General features: G+C 43.6%; 1 non-coding gene across 1 annotated transcript; it reads right to left on the minus strand.

Moving 5' to 3' along the window:
• Positions 1-9,362: 9,362 nt before the first annotated feature.
• Positions 9,363-9,434, minus strand: trnad-guc (transfer RNA aspartic acid (anticodon GUC)). Its single transcript has one exon. It is a non-coding gene; the product is annotated as a tRNA-Asp (tRNA).
• Positions 9,435-12,828: the final 3,394 nt, after the last annotated feature.

Here is a 12,828-nt window from a genome sequence, read left to right on the forward strand (position 1 = left end):
GACACCAATTCTCTATCTGTTTATCTTCAGCGCTGTTTGTGAGAGTAGGATTAATTCTGTCAGTCGGTGGTGCTGTGTGTGGGATTGGGATGAATTGTTCGGACCTTGTATATAAATATACGTAGCCTCAAGCATGTGTAAGTGAATCACATTGAAAAGGATGTGAAACTTTAGTTATTGAGATAAACTGGGGAAGTTTGGACCACTTTCCTTGGAGCAGACGAGATTGAGAGGAGATTTGATAACAGTATTCAGAATCACGAGGAGTCTGGACAGGGTAGACAGAGAAAAACTGTTCCCATTGCTGGAAGGATTGAGAAGCAGAGAGAACAGATTTAAGGGAATTGGGAAAAGAAGGAATGGATACATGATGGGAAACGTTTTGATTCAGCGAGTGATTATGATCTGAGATGTGGGTCCAAACAGTTTGCGAGAGGTTGCTTCAAATCGAGGCATTCAAGAAAGAATCGGATCATTGCCTGAAATGGAAGAATGTGCAGAGATGTGGGGAGAGTGGCACTAGGTGTGTTACTCGCTTGGACAGCCAGGACTTGACAGGCCAAAAATCCTCTTTCAGTGGTGTAAGAAGTGTGTCTCTGTGTGCTTGACTATGTTGAATACACATACCAGATTCTGGTGCTCTATGTGAATGTGGAATTCATTCTGTGTCTGCCAGGATCTGATGCTGGGTATGAGTATGGCATTATTTTATTATAGTTCAGTGATCCTCCCTGGGAATGTGGAAAACCTGTATGAAAATGTGGGTCTGTAACTCTCATTCTTTAATATGGAGTGTGTAGTGTGTGGGCACATTCATCAGTATATGTGGATTTGTGATGATTTCTGACTTTGTGAGTGGTTCCATATCTGTGTTTCAGATTGATTAGTGTCATTGAGGATGAGTTCAGTTGCTGTCAATGAGTTCAGTAACAGTCTGTATCTGTCAGTGTCTGGTAATGGACATGTGCTCGAGAATGGTTCTTGATCTGTCAGTTCTGCTACTCGAACAGTGTGGTATACATTACAGAACCTCAGGCTCTGGGACTGTTTAACAATCTGAGTTCATTCCATATTGAAATTTCAGGACAGAAACAAACCACTAATGTGGGTTTTAATGAAATGATTGAGAATTTGGCCTAGTATTAAATCACTTTCTATTTGAACACAATTGGGAAGGACCATGTATCTTTTCATCTCACAATCGTTGCAAAGTGAAAGAAAGTGTTATTCAATTTTTATTAATCAAATTGATGCTTTCATGATTCACTCTGGTTGCAAGAACTTTATACTTGAATGTTGAGCTTAGTTTTCACTGTTAGAATATAATATCTGCCATACACTGTATGAGGCATTAGGTTGGGTATGTAATCTGTATCTCTGGCTGTACTCATCAAATTTATATGTATTCTTATTTTAATAATCACATTTGTGTCTCGGGTTATACTATTATTCAGTCTTATTTGGTATTTAATTTAATTGCAGCTAATGCTGCAACATTGCAGGACTGACACACTGACAACCTGATCGTGGGTGAAGATTTGGACGGAGATTTATGTATCTACCTGTCAGTGGTCCTGAGTTGGAGTGACATGGAAACAATGTCTGTCTCTCCACCTCTGACTGATTGTGGTATCTCAGGAAACACATTCAGTCCATGGTGGCTATCCGTGCAACAATCCAGTCAGTCCCATTCCCCTGCACTATCCCCATAGCCCTGTACGCTTACTTCCCTCAAATGTCAATCGCAATTCCTCTTTGAAAATTTTCAACGTCTCTGCTTCTACACTCAGAGGCACCAACTTCCAGGTTGTTACTCACTGCATGAAAAGTATTTCCACACGTGCCTTCTCTGTGTCTTCCCAAAACCGTCAACTTGTGCCCCCTCGTCCTTGTACTATCAGAGAATGGGAACAGCTTTTCTTTGTCGACCTGATCCACACATGCCACAATCCTGTCCACCTCTATCAGATCTCCCCGTCAATCTGCTGTGCTCCAAAAAGGTCAACCCCAGCTTCTCCAACCCAACCTTGTGGTTAAAAGCCCTCATTGCTGAAACCATTCTGGCAAATCTCCTCTGCACCCGCTGAATGATCCTCACACGTTTCCTCAAGGATGCTGAGCAGAACTGGACTCAATACTCCAGCTGTGGTCCAATCAGAGCTTTCTAAAGGCTCAGCGAAACGTGCATGATTCTGTACTCAATGCCTCTGTCCTCATGGGGAGGGTCACTTGTGTGGATGAGGAGGGTTTGAATTAAACTGGCAGGGGGATGGGCAACAGTATTTCGAATTAGAAAGGAGGAATATCCAGAGAAGGAAATAGGACCATATAAGATCGGAGTGGATGAAGATGGAATCTAAGAGGAATACAAGGACAGGTTTAGAAAGCATGCGTGTAATCACACAGAGGGTGGTGAATACGGTTGGTGAGTTAGAAGCACAAAACTCCACACAGGAATACATGAGAATGGCAATGATGAAAATGCGGTTCAGAAATGGAGAACACCGGGCAATTACTATTCAATACAATGTGAACAGGAGTGATAGAGAAGGAAAAAAGAGAGGTGTGGTGAGAAAGAGATAGAGGAGCAAATCTGTATGCAGATCATGGATGACAGATACAGAATTAATTACATTCTCTCACAGACTGACGTGGAGTTGCCGGCGTTGGACTGGGTAGGCACATTAAGTAGTCTCACAACACCAGGTTAAAGTCCGACAGGTTTATTTGGTAGCACGGGCTATCTGATGAAGGCGCTCCGAATGCTCATGCTACCGAATAAACCTGTTGGACTTTAACCTGGTTTTGTGAGACTACTTACTGTGCTCACAGACTGACAGGAAGGTTGACCACATGAACCAAGTGTCAGTGGGTGGTCACTTGGGTAACAGTGATCATTGTATCACAAGCTTGTCATTAGCACGAAACAATCTGAAGAAACAATCTGAATTGGAAGAGAACTAACTTCAATGGGAGGAGCTGGGATGAGCCAGAGTCAAATGGAGCCAAAATCTGGCAGGAAAAACTATAACAGAACAATGGGTGATCTTTCAGGAGGACATGTTTCAGGCAAAGATTCGGTACATTTGAATTTGGGTGAAAGGGAGGGGAACCAAAGTCAGGGCTCCTTGTATGATGAGGGATGTAGAAAATATCATTAACAATGGGCTAAAAGTGGTCACGAAAAAGCGTTGGCCAGCAGGATTAAGGAAAATCCCAAAGTTGTTTATACATACGTAAAGAGCAAGAGGGTAGTCAGGGAGAGGGTTGGCCCACTCAAGGACAAGGGAGGGAATCTCTGCGTGGAAGTAGAGGAAATGGGTGAGGTATTAAATGAATACTTTGCGTCAGTTTTCACCAAAGAGAAGGACTAGGTTGATGATGAGTCTGGGAAAGGACGTGCAGACAGTATCAGTCATGTTGAGATCAAAAAGGAGGAAGTATTGGTATTGTTGAGAAAAATTAAGGTAGACAAAGTGGGCCTGATGGGATATACTCCAGAATATTGAGAGAGGCAAGGAAGGGAATTATTGGAGCCTTGAGAGAAATCTTTGTATCCGCACTGGCGACAGGGGAGGTCCCAGATCATTGGAGAATCGCCAATGTTGTTCCTTTGTTTAAGAAGGGTAGCCAGTATAATCCAGGTAATTACAGGCCGGTGAGCCTTACATCAGTGCTAGTGAAATTATTGGAGAGGATTCTTCGAGATTGGACATATTCCCACATGGAAATGAATGGACGTATTCGTGAGAGGCAACATGGTTTTGTAAAAGGGAGGCCGTGTCTCACGAACTTCATCGAGTTTCTGAATGGAGAGCTGTGACAAGTGGGCGATCCCCGGGGATCAGTGCTGGGACCTTTGCTGCTGCAATATTATATAAATGAGTTGGAGGAAAATGTAACTGGTATGATTAGTAAGTTTGTGGACGACACAGAGGTTGGTGGATTTGTGGATATTGATGAGGACCATCAGAGGATACAGCAGGACATAGATCAGTTGGAGACTTGGACAGAGAGATGGCAGATGGAGTTTCATCCGGACAAATGTGAGGTGATGCATTTTGGAATGTCTAATACAGATAGGAAATACACAGTAAATGGTAGAACCCTTAAGAGTATTGATAGGCAAAGGTATCTGGGTGCACAGGTACACAGGTCACTGAAAGTGGCAGTGCAGGTGGAGAAGGTAGTCAAGAAGGCATACGGCATGCTCACCTTCATCGGCCAGGGCATTGAGTTTAAAAATTGGCAAGTCATGTTGCAGCTTTATAGAACCTTAGTTAGGCCTCACTTGGAATACAGTGTTCAATTCTGGTGTCCACACTACCAGAAGGATGTAGAGGCTTTGGAGAGGGTACAGAAAAGATTTAGCAGGATGTCGCCTGGTATGGAGGGTATTAGCTATGAGGAGAGATTGGAGAAACTTGATTTGTTCTCACTGGAACGACGGAGTTTGAGGAGCGACCTGCTACAAGTCGACAAGATTATGAGAGGCATCGACAGAGTGAATAGTCAGAAGCTTTTTCCAAGGGTGGAAGAATCAATTACAAGGGGGCACATGTTTAAGGTGTGACGGGCAAGGTTTAAAGGCGATGTATGAGGCAGATTTTGTACACACAGGGTGGTGGGTGCCAGGAACTTGTTGCCACGGGAGGTAGTGCAAGTGGATTTTTCAGTGACTTCAGTGACTTCAGTGACTTCAGTGACTTTTCAGGGGCGTCTTGACAAATACATGAATAGGATGGGAATAGAGGGATATGGTCCCCGGGATGGTAGGGGGGATGAGTTAAGTCGGGCAGCATGGTCGGTGCAGGCTTGGAGGGCCGAAGGGCCGGTTCCTGTGCAGTAATTTTCTTTGTTCTTTGTTCACCAAGAGAAAATCCACGCAAATACGGGAGAACGTGGAGACTCCACACAGACAGTGACACAAACCCGGGTCCCCAGTGCTATGGGGCAGCAGCAACTTCCTATTCACTCTGTCCATAGTCTAAAAATCGCATACACCTCAATCAGGTCTCCACTCAGCCTTCACAGATTGAAATAAAACAACCTGGCACAATCCAGTATCTCTTCATCGCTCAAATTCTCCATCCCAGGAAACGATCTGGTAAATAGCCACTGCACCCACTCCAGAGCAATCAAATCCTTACTGTCGTGATTTGTGGTGATGTGGCGTCACCAAAATTTGGTCCAGCTCGATCTGAACCTTCCTGCTCTTACAGTCATTCAGTAATACTCCATCCCTCACGCTGCATGAATCTTCACAACTCACAGACTCAAAGGTTTTTCCAAGATTGAAAAACACAATGTGCGGCAGCTGGAGGTTTCTTTTGTATTTTCGAGGATCTGGGAATCAGTGGATCAACCAAAAATAGAACTGAAAAAATATAAAATCACAGTATTTATTGACAGTATGCTAATATCAGGGCAGTTGTCAGGTGTTGACTACGTGGTATGATGGATAAAGTATCTGGCTTCCATTTTGCCAATGATTTAGTGGTAACGAAAAATTGCAGGTTCGTGTCCTGCCGCAGTCACTTTATGTAGCATCTGTGTTGTTTGCTGGGAACTGAGTTCTCGCTCATCATCTGAAATCCACTTTTTCTTCCAAACGTTGCAAGGCTCTTTCTCAGAATTTATTTCCTTTTAATTTTACCCATTAAATTTTCAGTAATGTCGGTATTTTTAGCTCCCAACAATTCCACAATGTCTGTTTGATCTGGATACATTATTGATGTTCAAAAGTCGAACAAAATTTGAATCAATCGGTTGATTGAAATTATGTAGAGGAAATCCTAATCTCCTCAGGAAGAGGATTAATAATGAGCTGAATTGACTGTTTTTGTTTACACGGATGAAAGGTTATGTCACTGGGCTGGTAATCCAGAGGCCGTATTGACCTTTGGGGATACGGAGTAAATCTCACCACTGCAGTTGGCGAAATTTAAATTCGCTGATTTAATACATAGAAACATGGATAGCAAACAGAAACAGAAGTAGTCTATTCGGCCTAAATAAGTCTGTAATTGAAAGCTAGCTTCAACAGCAGCGGCCTTGAAATTCCCGTCCATTGCTTTCCCACAGAAAACATCTTCGCAGAACAACTGAAAACATTTCACGCAACAGGTAACACATTTATAGAACAGAGAAAACTTCTGCACAAGGCGGATGATGTTTACACAACCGGGAACACATTTACACAGCAGGTAAGAATTTGAAACAACCACAGTTAGGATTTGTCAGCGGCAGAGTCCCAGTTCCACAACAGAGAGAGCCGTTTCGCAGCAGAGAGCACAGTTACACAACAGGAAATACATTTCAAAACAGGGCCTACCTTTGTGTAACAGGAAACAGCTTTTCATAAATAATCAGCTGACCAGCTCAGTATCTTGCTTGTTTGCTCCGCATCTTTTCTGTCTGCATTGTGTGTGTGTCCTGATGGTCTCTGACTGCTTTTCTGTGTGTCTTTCTCTGTCTGCTACATTCGGGTTGATGTTACGTATTATTGTCCAACGAGGGTGAGCTTCCCAACACGTGGGTCTTTTTTTTAAATAAAAAGAGACAGTGAATCGTTTTTTTGGCTCCCGCGCAACGGTAATAGGCAGGAGAGCTTCGACGTATGGAGCAGAGTGGCGCGGCGAAAGCGTGCTGGGCCCACAACCCAAAGGTCGATGGATCGGCCGCTGCCCACTGGCATATCCTGAATTTCTCAGCATTAAATTTGCCTCATTAACTTGATCTCCATTACAGTGGGTGGAGCAGTGCATTTGTCCAAGCTGGCTAGACAGTTCATTGAGCCAACAACTCGGGATCATTTCCTGTATTGGTTGAGATTATTCACGAAGGCCCCGCCTTCTTAGCCTTGCTACTCGCCTGAGGTGTTTATCCTCCGGATAAATCACCAGCAGTCAGCTCTCGTCTTAGACGATCCAAAGAAATATCTGGGAATGTGGATCTTGCTGTAATTTTACAAGCCATGGACACATCACGTCCCTGACACCTTGTCTGGATGTAAAACTGTGCAAACAAAAATATAAACTGAGCATGTGAACAGGAAGCATCCCTAAAATATCATTTCTATCAAAATTTAGAAATTCATAATTTTGGGAACATTTGCAAACGATCAACTTTACCAAGACACGAAATCTAAAGACCAACTGCAGAAACGTTCCGTGAACCTGACGCGATTGGAACACGCAACTTTCCAACCTGGAGTCAGAACGCTACCGTTGCGCCACGAGAACTGTCTCCCTTTTTAGCCTTCTGTGGATTTACATCGAATGGAAGAGTAACAGTGAAGCAAGATTAACGAGAGAGCAGAAACACAACATAATCCTGCTGAGAAATATGTTTTTGTTCCGGGCGTGAATAACACAAGAGTTGCTTTGGTGCTACCTTTAGCATGACGCGGTGGCCGAGTGGTGAAGACGATATAACTGCTCCTCTACTATGCTCTATACAACTGGGTTTGAATCCCATCTTCGTTGGTGATGATTTTGCTCTGCCTCCGCATTGAGGGTGAACTGATTATTCGTTCAGTTAATGTGTCGAGGTTCACGGAAACAAGATGAAGTTTGGACCAACAGGCTTGAGGGGTGAATAGACCAGCAACATTCCATATTCCCATATTTCTAATCCAATGAAAAACTCAAGCTGACAATCGATTCAAATCAGGATACCAGCTTGAGGCAGGAGTTTGCCTCCATGAAAACATGTGGTTTCAGAAGCTCAAAAGAAGATGCCAGTTTCATTTGCATGAGTGGTGGCAGATTTTGTCTTTCCCGAATCGGCTGTAGTAGCACCATTGATCATGCGAAAATGCCCATTTGTGTCAGGAGGATAAGCACGGTAAAAATGCTAATTCGGGTTCGATTCCCGCTTAAGAAAGTTATTTTTCCTTCCCAAAACAACTGATGAGATCACATCGGTCTCTGGCGGAGAATTCTTTTTTATCACTTATTTATTTCACGAATAGCAGTGATTACTAGAACCACGGAATCTCTGCAGCGCAAAATCAAACCATTCGTCCCATCGAGTAAGGACGGAACTTTCATCATTTCACCATCTTGCTCTGCACTACCACTGACCGAGGCCAATAACATCGACGCTGATACGTGGGACACTTCGCAGTTTTGCCTGACATCCCATATACTCTTGGTAACTTTGAAAACATTTGAAATATTGTACAATAGAGTGCTTGTCGTGAAATAAATAAGTGATGAAAAAAATTCTCCGCCAGACCCCGATGTTGTTGTTCTGGGAATGAAAAGTTGTTTCCGAGACTGGGAATCAAACCAGAGCTGTGGCGGTAAAAGCGTCGAATCATAGAAACCCTACAGTGCAGAAGAAGGCCATTCGGCCCATCGAGTCTGCACCGACCACAATCCCACCCAGGCCCTACCCCCACATATTTTACCCGCTAATGTCCGCATCTCAGGGGCAATTTTTAACCTGGCCAATCAACCTAACCCGCACATCTTTGGACTGTGGGAGGAAACCGGAGCACCCGGAGGAAACCCACGCAGACACGAGGAGAATGTGCAAACTCCACACAGACAGTGACCCGAGCCGGGAATCGAACCTGGGACCCTGGAGCTGTGAAGCACCAGTGCTAACCACTGTGCTACCGTCCCAACCACGAAACCATCAGGGCGTACATGACAACAGAGGCATCACCAGGAAGGAGTGCTACCTTCTAGTCGGTGAACACTTCAGCTGTCAAGGGCATTCAGCCTCTGATCTTCGGGTCAGCTATCTGCAAGGTGGCCTTCAAGACACACGACAACGCAGAATCGCCGAGCAGAAACTGACAGGCAAGTTCTGCATGCATGAGGAAGGCCTCAACCAGGATCTTGGGTTCAGTTCACATGACACATAACCCCCAACATACTTTCTGGGTTTGCAAAATCCTACTAATTGTCCTGACTTACGACAATTCACACCTCTTTAACTTATGTTTATCCCTCCCTCCAGTCGCACTGTCTGTACCTTTAAAGACTTGATTCTTTGTAAAGACTCGTATTCGAACTATTGTTCACATTCCAAATTGAAATTACCTTGCAATTGTGTTTTTGCCTGTCGATGCCCGGTTTGTGAACCAACCTCCACTCACCTGATGAAGGAGCAGCGCACCAAGCGCTCGTGATTCCAAATAAACTTGTTGAACTTTAACCTGGTGTTGTGAGACTTCTTACTGTGTCCACCCCACCCAAACATTGGCATCGCCACATCAAAGGTGAGCCAAAATGCTGAGGAATCGAACGAGCGTTGATGTCAGGTTAGGGTTGATCTCAGGTGAGGGTTTTGTTTTCAATCTTGGAGAACAACACAGGAACAATTTGACAAAATAAAATTGCAAGATGCTCCCCGTCGGGGAATTGAACCCCGGTCTCCCGCGTGACAGGCGGGGATACTAACCACTATACTAACGAGGAAGCGATGCTTGATGCATTGTACACTTGCCACTTACACTTTCAGAGCGGCAACTGAGTTCTGACGAGATCAGTTCTTTTCCCCAATACGGAGTACCATTTAATGCAGCAAACAGCGGGTTTAACCAACAAATAAAGACTTTTGGATTGGCAGGAAAGACAATGAGATGGATGTATGAAAAAGAACAAGAACCAGGTGGAGACAGAAAGGCGCATTTACCGTTCATTTCAAACTGAATGTTCTTTTTAATTTTGGAGGAAAAACGGCGTGTCTTGAAATCTGAACATGCTGGACAATCTCAGCTGGTCTCTCTCCACAGATGATGTCCGACCTGCTGAGATGTTCCAGCATTTTCATTTGTTGTTTCAGATTCCAACATCGGCAGTATTTTGCTTTTATCTTGTCTGGAACTGCGTTTTTATTTCCAAACCGCTGGAAGTTCCAAAGTGCTTTACAGCTGAGATGCTTTTCTTCAATTATATTGTCTTTTGCATTGCCCGAGGGATAGGTGCAGATTGAGCAAAGACAGACAATATCATTCCCACTCTCACATAATCATGGAAAAATTATTTCTGTGGCTATTATCTTCTCATCAGTTGTTTGATTTCGATTCATTTGATAAAAGCTGCCTCAGTTAAAATCTTATTGGTGCATATCTCGTGAGCCACTGGAAAATGAACCAAGTTTACAAACCGTTTCTGAATTCATGAAGTTGAAGGTTAATTATTCTGCATCTCAGATGATAATTTTAAGAAGCTCAATTGAGGCTCTGCTGTCCATGGTTCGGCCACGGATTCGATAATCAAACAGATTTCCAAGCAGTGTCTGCAACATCGAACCACGTAATCCCTGCAGCGCAAAAGCAAGCCACTCGCCAGAGTCTGATGCGATCTGATCAGTTGTTTCATTTGATTTGATTTGATTTGATTTGATTTATTTTTGTCACATGCATTAGCCATACAGTGAAAAATATTGATTCTTGCGCGCTCGACAAACAAAACATACCGTTAATAGAGAAGAAAACGAGAGAGTGCAGAATGTAGTGTTCCAGTCATAGATAGGATGTAGAGAAAGGCCAACTTAATGCAAGGTAAGTCCATTCAAAAGGCTGACAGCAGCAGGGAATAAGCTGTTCGTGAGTCGGTTGGTACGTGACATCTGGCGTTGGTACCGTTTTCTCGACGGAAGAGGGTGGAAGAGAGTACGTCCGGGTTGCGTGGGGTCCTTAATTATGCTGGCTGTTTTGCCGAGGCAGCGGGAAGTGTAGTCAGAGTCAATTGATGAGAGGCTGGTTTGCGTGATGGATTGGGCAACATTCACAACCTTTTGTTGTTCCTTGCAGTGGAGCACAGATCACGATCCACACCAAACTGTGATAGAACAAGAAAGAAAGCTTTTTTCGTGAATCTGTAAACGTTGCTAAGAGTCATAGCTGACATGCCAAATTTCCTTTGGGAATGAAATTCCTTTGTTTTGGGAATGGAAAGTAGCTTGCCTGACTCGGAATGGAACACAGGCCACGGTGGTGAAAGCGCCGAATCCTAACCACCAAACCACCGGAAAGTGTTTGCGGCCTCAACGACATCACCAGTTTGCAGTATTGCCTTCCAACAGGGGAACTCTTCCGCAGTCAAGGCCATTCAGCCTCCGATCTTCAGGTCTCTTCAAGACAAACGACAACGCAGAATCGCCGAACAGAAACAGACAGGCAAGTTCCACATGCATGAGGAAGTGCTCAACCGGGATCTTGGGTTCAAGTTACCCGACACATAACTTCCACCATACTCTCTGAGTTTGCAAAATCATTCTAACTGTCCTGACTTGACAGAAGACACACTTCTTTAATCTGTGATTATCCCTCTCTCCACCCTTGCTGTCTGTAGCTTTAACGGCTAGATTACCTGAAAAGACTCGCATTCGAACCATTGTTTTCATTTCAATCTGTAATTCTCGTACTATTGTATTTGCGTCTATTTGTCAACCTCCTTCAACTCATCTGAAGAAGGAGCAGCGCTCCGAAAGCTGGTGATTCCATCTTTAACCTGGTGTTGTGAGACTTCTCACTGTGCCCACCTCAGTCCAACGCCGGCACTTCCACATCAACACTAGTGCGAGCAGATCATCTTTTGAGGACATAGAAAATTGATCAGAATTGTTGGTTGATGTGTTCCATTTTCCATCCTCACTGCTCAGAGCCCTCACCACGCAATCCAGGTGTCACATTAATTTCTATATTTCTTATCTGAAGGCGTTATAATGCTGATAAAGTTTTCTGTCATATTGGGCAGACGTTGTGAAACACCTGTATTCAGTCAAGAAACATTACTTGGATTTCAGTCTTCTATCATTTTAATTCTAAATCTTGCTTTATACTGATTTTTCCATCTCAGCCTCCTGCAATGTTCCAATGATGCTCAATGTAAACTCCAGAAATGGAAACTCATCCTTCAATGAAGCACGTTGCTGCCTTTCAGACTCAGCATCGAGTCAAACAATTTCAGACATTAAACTCAGATCCATTCTGTTCCAATTTTCTTTGCAGGTTTCTATTTTATTCTCTTGTCTACTCTTGTTTTTCTTTCGGGCTGTTCATCATTCTGCCATCCTCACCACATTTTAGACACATATCTGGTTTCTTCCCCTTCCCCTTGAGATTGATGTAGGTAAAAAATACCTCAGGCTAGCCGTACATCAAAATGCAGTGTTTATTTTCACAATTGTGGCAGAAGCCAGGTTCCTAACAGCGGAGCCCCAGCCTTTCTCCTCGAACACAAGTAAGAACAGAGTTTTATACAGACCGGTTCCCGCTCTTTATTACATTGCAACTTTCCAAGATGTATGTGACTGTTCATTGTTCATTGTGAGATCCTTGCTGCACCGACAGTTTCTTCCCTTGCGTAGTTTGTGCAATCTCCAAGGCCGCGACTGTTTCTGCTCTATCCTGTTCGTCATTCATAGCCTTGAAAAACATCACAGGTTTTGCACAAACAAGTTAAATGATATGTATACAAGGGTATCAGGGTCTGTATAACACTCTATATCTATATAGTGAGGATGAATATCATGAATATATGTGAATCTATGATTATACGGTCACAGAAGGCATACATGTCAACTCCATCATGTTAAAGAAAGTAACAAAAAATTGAATCCATCTGAGCTTATTCGAGCTGGGTTAGCCGCGTTCCTGAATACGATTAGCTGGAGACAGCAGGAATATTTGTTCCTCTTATCTGGTCTGGATGCACGAAAATAATGAATTTTAACAAAAACAATGAATTCTCCAGTACCCCTCACGAATCTCTTAAGTATTACAGAGGTGAGTCTAAATGCTGAAGTGTTCCAAGATTCATTCACCCATTCCCGTCTTCAAGACGTACACCAACAACTCTTCTG

This window comes from Mustelus asterias, unplaced genomic scaffold (genome assembly GCF_964213995.1).
Source record: "Mustelus asterias unplaced genomic scaffold, sMusAst1.hap1.1 HAP1_SCAFFOLD_35, whole genome shotgun sequence".
Taxonomy (NCBI): Eukaryota; Metazoa; Chordata; class Chondrichthyes; order Carcharhiniformes; family Triakidae; genus Mustelus; species Mustelus asterias.